The following is a 9,733-nucleotide window of genomic DNA, read 5'->3' on the forward strand; positions in this document are numbered from 1 at the left end:
TGTTTTATCCTTTGCTTTATTAAATTGTATTTATGTTGTTTTATCCTATGCTTTATTAAATTGTATTTATGTTGTTTTATCCTATGCTTTATTAAATTGTATTTATGTTGTTTTAACCTATGCTTTATTAAATTGTATTTATGTTGTTTTATCCTATGCTTTATTAAATTGTATTTATGTTGTTTTAACCTATGCTTTATTAAATTGTATTTATGTTGTTTTATCCTGTGCTTTATTAAATTGTATTTATGTTGTTTTAACCTATGCTTTATTAAATTGTATTTATGTTGTTTTATCCTATGCTTTATTAAATTGTATTTATGTTGTTTTATCCTATGCTTTATTAAATTGTATTTATGTTGTTTTATCCTATGCTTTAATAAATTGTATTTATGTTGTTTTATCCTATGCTTTATTAAATTGTATTTATGTTGTTTTGTCCTGTGCTTTATTAAATTGTATTTATGTTATTTTAACCTATGCTTTATTAAATTTTATTTATGTTGTTTTATCCTATGCTTTATTAAATTGTATTTATGTTGTTTTATCCTATGCTTTATTAAATTGTATTTATGTTGTTTTGTCCTATGCTTTATTAAATTGTATTTATGTTATTTTAACCTATGCTTTATTAAATTTTATTTATGTTGTTTTATCCTTTGCTTTATTAAATTGTATTTATGTTGTTTTATCCTATGCTTTATTAAATTGTATTTATGTTGTTTTATCCTATGCTTTATTAAATTGTATTTATGTTGTTTTATCCTATTCTTTATTTAATTGTATTTATGTTGTTTTATCCTATGCTTTATTAAATTTTATTTATGTTGTTTTATCCTATGCTTTATTAAATTGTATTTATGTTGTTTTATCCTATGCTTTATTAAATTGTATTTATGTTGTTTTAACCTATGCTTTATTAAATTGTATTTATGTTGTTTTATCATATGCTTTATTAAATTGTATTTATGTTGTTTTATCCTATGCTTTATTAAATTTTATTTATGTTGTTTTATCCTATGCTTTATTAAATTGTATTTATGTTGTTTTATCCTGTTTTATTAAATTTTATTTATGTTGTTTTATCCTATGCTTTATTAAATTTTATTTATTTTGTTTTATCCTGTGCTTTATTAAATTGTATTTATGTTGTTTTATCCTATGCTTTATTAAATTGAATTTATGTTGTTTTATCCTATGCTTTATTAAATTGTAGTTATGCTGTTTTAACTTATGCTTTATTAAATTGTATTTATGTTGTTTTATCCTATGCTTTATTAAATTGTATTCATGTTGTTTTATCTTATGCTTTATTAAATTGTATTTATGTTGTTTTATACTATGCTTTATTAAATTGAATTTATGTTGTTTTATCCTATGCTTTATTATATTGTATTTAATTTGTTTTATCCTATGCTTTATTAAATTGTATTTATGTAGTTTTAGCCTATGCTTTATTAAATTGTATTTATGTTGTTTTATCCTATGCTTTATTAAATTGTATTTATGTTGTTTATCCTGTTTCATTAAATTGTATTTATGTTGTTTTATCCTCTGCTTTATTAAATTGTATTTATGGTGTTTTGTCCTATGCTTTATTAAATTGTATTTATGTTGTTTTATCCTATGCTTTATTAAATTGTATTTCTGTGGTTTTATTATATGCTTTATTAAATTGTATTTATGTTGTTTTAACCTATGCTTTATTAAATTTTATTTATGTTGTTTTATCCTATGCTTTATTAAATTGTATTTATGTTGTTTTATGCTATGCTTTATTAAATTGTATTTATGTTGTTTTATCCTATGCTTTATTAAATTGTATTTATGTTGTTTTATCCTATGCTTTATTAAATTTTTATTTATGTTGTTTTATCCTATGCTTTATTAAATTGTATTCATGTTGTTTTATCTTATGCTTTATTAAATTGTATTTATGTTGTTTTATGCTATGCTTTATTAAATTGAATTTATGTTGTTTTATCCTATGCTTTATTATATTGTATTTAATTTGTTTTATCCTATGCTTTATTAAATTGTAGTTATGTTGTTTTAACTTATGCTTTATTAAATTGTATTTATGTTGTTTTATCCTATGCTTTATTAAATTGTATTTCTGTGGTTTTATTATATGCTTTATTAAATTGTATTTATGTTGTTTTAACCTATGCTTTATTAAATTTTATTTATGTTGTTTTATCCTATGCTTTATTAAATTGTATTTATGTTGTTTTATGCTATGCTTTATTAAATTGTATTTATGTTGTTTTATCCTATGCTTTATTAAATTGTATTTATGTTGTTTTATCCTATGCTTTATTAAATTTTTATTTATGTTGTTTTATCCTATGCTTTATTAAATTTTATTTATGTTGTTTTATCCTATGCTTTATTAAATTGTATTTATGTTGTTTTATCCTATGCTTTATTAAATTGTATTTATGTTGTTTTAACCTATGCTTTATTAAATTGTATTTATGTTGTTTTATCCTATGCTTTATTAAATTGTATTTATGTTATTTTGACCTATGCTTTACTAAATTGTATTTATGTTGTTTTATCCTGTGCTTTATTAAATTGTATTTATGTTGTTTTAACCTATGCTTTATTAAATTGCATTATGTTGTTTTATCCTATGCTTTATTAAATTGTATTTATGTTGTTTTATTATTTGCTTTATTAAATTGTATTTATGTTGTTTTATCCTAAGCTTTATTAAATTGCATTTATGTTGTTTTATCCTATGCTTTATTAAATTGCATTTATGTTGTTTTAACCTATGCTTTATTAAATTGTATTTATGTTACTTTAACATATGCTTTATTAAATTGTATTCATATTTTTTGTCTTATGCTTTATTAAATTGTATTTATGTTGTTTTATCCTGTGCTTTATTAAATTGTATTTATGTTGTTTTAACCTATGCTTTATTAAATTGTATTTATGTTGTTTTATCCTATGCTTTATTAAATTGTATTTATGTTGTTTTAACCTATGCTTTATTAAATTGTATTCATGTTGTTTTATCTTATGCTTTATTAAATTGTATTTATGTTGTTTTATCCTATGCTTTATTAAATTGAATTTATGTTGTTTTATCCTATGCTTTATTATATTGTATTTAATTTGTTTTATCCTAAGCTTTATTAAATTGTATTTATGTAGTTTTAGCCTATGCTTTATTAAATTGTATTTATGTTGTTTATCCTATGCTTTATTAAATTGTATTTATGTTGTTTATCCTATGTTTCATTAAATTGTATTTATGTTGTTTTATCCTATGCTTTATTAAATTGTATTTATGTTGTTTTGTCCTATACTTTATTAAATTGTTTTTATGTTGTTTTGTCCTATGCTTTATTAAATTGTATTTATGTTATTTTAACCTATGCTTTATTAAATTTTATTTATGTTGTTTTATCTTATGCTTTATTAAATTGTATTTATGTTGTTTTATCCTATGCATTATTAAATTGTATTTATGTTGTTTTATCCTATGCTTTATTAAATTGTATTTATGTTGTTTTATCCTATGCTTTATTAAATTGTATTTATGTTGTTTTATCCTATGCTTTATTAAATTGTATTTATGTTGTTTTATCCTATGCTTTATTAAATTGTAATTCTGTGGTTTTATCCTATGCTTTATTAAATTGTATTTATGTTGTTTTAAACTATGCTTTATTAAATTGTTTTTATGTTGTTTTGTCCTATGCTTTATTAAATTGTATTTATGTTATTTTAACCTATGCTTTATTAAATTTTATTCATGTTGTTTTATCCTTTGCTTTATTAAATTGTATTTATGTTGTTTTATCCTATGCTTTATTAAATTGTATTTATGTTGTTTTATCCTATGCTTTATTAAATTGTATTTATGTTGTTTTAACCTATGCTTTATTAAATTGTATTTATGTTGTTTTATCCTATGCTTTATTAAATTGTATTTATGTTGTTTTAACCTATGCTTTATTAAATTGTATTTATGTTGTTTTATCCTGTGCTTTATTAAATTGTATTTATGTTGTTTTAACCTATGCTTTATTAAATTGTATTTATGTTGTTTTATCCTATGCTTTATTAAATTGTATTTATGTTGTTTTAACCTATGCTTTATTAAATTGTATTTATGTTGTTTTATCCTGTGCTTTATTAAATTGTATTTATGTTGTTTTAACCTATGCTTTATTAAATTGTATTTATGTTGTTTTATCCTATGCTTTAATAAATTGTATTTATGTTGTTTTATCCTATGCTTTATTAAATTGTATTTATGTTGTTTTGTCCTGTGCTTTATTAAATTGTATTTATGTTATTTTAACCTATGCTTTATTAAATTTTATTTATGTTGTTTTATCCTATGCTTTATTAAATTGTATTTATGTTGTTTTATCCTATGCTTTATTAAATTGTATTTATGTTGTTTTATCCTATGCTTTATTAAATTGTATTTATGTTGTTTTATCCTATGCTTTATTAAATTGTATTTATGTTGTTTTATCCTATGCTTTATTAAATTGTATTTATGTTGTTTTATCCTGTGCTTTATTAAATTGTAATTCTGTGGTTTTATCCTATGCTTTATTAAATTGTATTTATGTTGTTTTAAACTATGCTTTATTAAATTGTTTTTATGTTGTTTTGTCCTATGCTTTATTAAATTGTATTTATGTTATTTTAACCTATGCTTTATTAAATTTTATTTATGTTGTTTTATCCTTTGCTTTATTAAATTGTATTTATGTTGTTTTATCCTATGCTTTATTAAATTGTATTTATGTTGTTTTATCCTATGCTTTATTAAATTGTATTTATGTTGTTTTATCCTATTCTTTATTTAATTGTATTTATGTTGTTTTATCCTATGCTTTATTAAATTTTATTTATGTTGTTTTATCCTATGCTTTATTAAATTGTATTTATGTTGTTTTATCCTATGCTTTATTAAATTGTATTTATGTTGTTTTAACCTATGCTTTATTAAATTGTATTTATGTTGTTTTATCATATGCTTTATTAAATTGTATTTATGTTGTTTTATCCTATGCTTTATTAAATTTTATTTATGTTGTTTTATCCTATGCTTTATTAAATTGTATTTATGTTGTTTTATCCTGTTTTATTAAATTTTATTTATGTTGTTTTATCCTATGCTTTATTAAATTTTATTTATTTTGTTTTATCCTGTGCTTTATTAAATTGTATTTATGTTGTTTTATCCTATGCTTTATTAAATTGAATTTATGTTGTTTTATCCTATGCTTTATTAAATTGTAGTTATGCTGTTTTAACTTATGCTTTATTAAATTGTATTTATGTTGTTTTATCCTATGCTTTATTAAATTGTATTCATGTTGTTTTATCTTATGCTTTATTAAATTGTATTTATGTTGTTTTATACTATGCTTTATTAAATTGAATTTATGTTGTTTTATCCTATGCTTTATTATATTGTATTTAATTTGTTTTATCCTATGCTTTATTAAATTGTATTTATGTAGTTTTAGCCTATGCTTTATTAAATTGTATTTATGTTGTTTTATCCTATGCTTTATTAAATTGTATTTATGTTGTTTTATCCTATGCTTTATTAAATTGTATTTCTGTGGTTTTATTATATGCTTTATTAAATTGTATTTATGTTGTTTTAACCTATGCTTTATTAAATTTTATTTATGTTGTTTTATCCTATGCTTTATTAAATTGTATTTATGTTGTTTTATGCTATGCTTTATTAAATTGTATTTATGTTGTTTTATCCTATGCTTTATTAAATTGTATTTATGTTGTTTTATCCTATGCTTTATTAAATTTTTATTTATGTTGTTTTATCCTATGCTTTATTAAATTTTATTTATGTTGTTTTATCCTATGCTTTATTAAATTGTATTTATGTTGTTTTATCCTATGCTTTATTAAATTGTATTTATGTTGTTTTAACCTATGCTTTATTAAATTGTATTTATGTTGTTTTATCCTATGCTTTATTAAATTGTATTTATGTTATTTTGACCTATGCTTTACTAAATTGTATTTATGTTGTTTTATCCTGTGCTTTATTAAATTGTATTTATGTTGTTTTAACCTATGCTTTATTAAATTGCATTTATGTTGTTTTATCCTATGCTTTATTAAATTGTATTTATGTTGTTTTATTATATGCTTTATTAAATTGTATTTATGTTGTTTTATCCTAAGCTTTGTTAAATTGTATTTATGTTGTTTTATCCTATGCTTTATTAAATTGCATTTATGTTGTTTTAACCTATGCTTTATTAAATTGTATTTATGTTACTTTAACATATGCTTTATTAAATTGTATTTATATTTTTTGTCTTATGCTTTATTAAATTGTATTTATGTTGTTTTATCCTGTGCTTTATTAAATTGTATTTATGTTGTTTTAACCTATGCTTTATTAAATTGTATTTATGTTGTTTTATCCTATGCTTTATTAAATTGTATTTATGTTGTTTTATCCTATGCTTTATTAAATTGAATTTATGTTGTTTTATCCTATGCTTTATTATATTGTATTTAATTTGTTTTATCCTAAGCTTTATTAAATTGTATTTATGTTGTTTATCCTATGCTTTATTAAATTGTATTTATGTTGTTTATCCTATGTTTCATTAAATTGTATTTATGTTGTTTTATCCTATGCTTTATTAAATTGTATTTATGTTGTTTTGTCCTATACTTTATTAAATTGAATTTATGTTGTTTTATCCTATGCTTTATTAAATTGTAATTCTGTGGTTTTATCCTATGCTTTATTAAATTGTATTTATGTTGTTTTAAACTATGCTTTATTAAATTGTTTTTATGTTGTTTTGTCCTATGCTTTATTAAATTGTATTTATGTTATTTTAACCTATGCTTTATTAAATTTTATTTATGTTGTTTTATCTTATGCTTTATTAAATTGTATTTATGTTGTTTTATCCTATGCATTATTAAATTGTATTTATGTTGTTTTATCCTATGCTTTATTAAATTGTATTTATGTTGTTTTATCCTATGCTTTATTAAATTGTATTTATGTTGTTTTATCCTATGCTTTATTAAATTGTATTTATGTTGTTTTAACCTATGCTTTATTAAATTGTATTTATGTTGTTTTATCCTATGCTTTATTAAATTTTATTTATGTTGTTTTATGCTATGCTTTATTAAATTGTATTTATGTTGTTTTATCCTATGCTTTATTAAATTGTATTTATGTTGTTTTATCCTATGCTTTATTAAATTGTATTTATGTTGTTTATCCTGTTTCATTAAATTGTATTTATGTTGTTTTATCCTCTGCTTTATTAAATTGTATTTATGGTGTTTTGTCCTATGCTTTATTAAATTGTATTTATGTTGTTTTATCCTATGCTTTATTAAATTGTATTTCTGTGGTTTTATTATATGCTTTATTAAATTGTATTTATGTTGTTTTAACCTATGCTTTATTAAATTTTATTTATGTTGTTTTATCCTATGCTTTATTAAATTGTATTTATGTTGTTTTATGCTATGCTTTATTAAATTGTATTTATGTTGTTTTATCCTATGCTTTATTAAATTGTATTTATGTTGTTTTATCCTATGCTTTATTAAATTTTTATTTATGTTGTTTTATCCTATGCTTTATTAAATTTTATTTATGTTGTTTTATCCTATGCTTTATTAAATTGTATTTATGTTGTTTTATCCTATGCTTTATTAAATTGTATTTATGTTGTTTTAACCTATGCTTTATTAAATTGTATTTATGTTGTTTTATCCTATGCTTTATTAAATTGTATTTATGTTATTTTGACCTATGCTTTACTAAATTGTATTTATGTTGTTTTATCCTGTGCTTTATTAAATTGTATTTATGTTGTTTTAACCTATGCTTTATTAAATTGCATTTATGTTGTTTTATCCTATGCTTTATTAAATTGTAGTTATGCTGTTTTAACTTATGCTTTATTAAATTGTATTTATGTTGTTTTATCCTATGCTTTATTAAATTGTATTCATGTTGTTTTATCTTATGCTTTATTAAATTGTATTTATGTTGTTTTATACTATGCTTTATTAAATTGAATTTATGTTGTTTTATCCTATGCTTTATTATATTGTATTTAATTTGTTTTATCCTATGCTTTATTAAATTGTATTTATGTAGTTTTAGCCTATGCTTTATTAAATTGTATTTATGTTGTTTTATCCTATGCTTTATTAAATTGTATTTATGTTGTTTATCCTGTTTCATTAAATTGTATTTATGTTGTTTTATCCTCTGCTTTATTAAATTGTATTTATGGTGTTTTGTCCTATGCTTTATTAAATTGTATTTATGTTGTTTTATCCTATGCTTTATTAAATTGTATTTCTGTGGTTTTATTATATGCTTTATTAAATTGTATTTATGTTGTTTTAACCTATGCTTTATTAAATTTTATTTATGTTGTTTTATCCTATGCTTTATTAAATTGTATTTATGTTGTTTTATGCTATGCTTTATTAAATTGTATTTATGTTGTTTTATCCTATGCTTTATTAAATTGTCTTTATGTTGTTTTATCCTATGCTTTATTAAATTTTTATTTATGTTGTTTTATCCTATGCTTTATTAAATTTTATTTATGTTGTTTTATCCTATGCTTTATTAAATTGTATTTATGTTGTTTTATCCTATGCTTTATTAAATTGTATTTATGTTGTTTTAACCTATGCTTTATTAAATTGTATTTATGTTGTTTTATCCTATGCTTTATTAAATTGTATTTATGTTATTTTGACCTATGCTTTACTAAATTGTATTTATGTTGTTTTATCCTGTGCTTTATTAAATTGTATTTATGTTGTTTTAACCTATGCTTTATTAAATTGCATTTATGTTGTTTTATCCTATGCTTTATTAAATTGCATTTATGTTGTTTTATTATATGCTTTATTAAATTGTATTTATGTTGTTTTATCCTAAGCTTTATTAAATTGTATTTATGTTGTTTTATCCTATGCTTTATTAAATTGCATTTATGTTGTTTTAACCTATGCTTTATTAAATTGTATTTATGTTACTTTAACATATGCTTTATTAAATTGTATTTATATTTTTTGTCTTATGCTTTATTAAATTGTATTTATGTTGTTTTATCCTATGCTTTATTAAATTGTATTTATGTTGTTTTATCCTAAGCTTTATTAAATTGCATTTATGTTGTTTTAACCTATGCTTTATTAAATTGTATTTATGTTGTTTTATCCTATGCTTTATTAAATTGCATTTATGTTGTTTTAACCTATGCTTTATTAAATTGTATTTATGTTGCTTTAACATATGCTTTATTAAATTGTATTTATATTTTTTGTCTTATGCTTTATTAAATTGTATTTATGTTGTTTTATCCTGTGCTTTATTAAATTGTATTTATGTTGTTTTAACCTATGCTTTATTAAATTGTATTTATGTTGTTTTATCCTATGCTTTATTAAATTGTATTTATGTTGTTTTAACTTATGCTTTATTAAATTGTATTCATGTTGTTTTATCTTATGCTTTATTAAATTGTATTTATGTTGTTTTATCCTATGCTTTATTAAATTGAATTTATGTTGTTTTATCCTATGCTTTATTATATTGTATTTAATTTGTTTTATCCTAAGCTTTATTAAATTGTATTTATGTAGTTTTAGCCTATGCTTTATTAAATTGTATTTATGTTGTTTATCCTATGCTTTATTAAATTGTATT

This window comes from Phyllobates terribilis, unplaced genomic scaffold (genome assembly GCF_046119375.1).
Source record: "Phyllobates terribilis strain yellow unplaced genomic scaffold, ASM4611937v1 Scaffold_83__1_contigs__length_6671269, whole genome shotgun sequence".
Classification (NCBI taxonomy): domain Eukaryota; kingdom Metazoa; phylum Chordata; class Amphibia; order Anura; family Dendrobatidae; genus Phyllobates; species Phyllobates terribilis.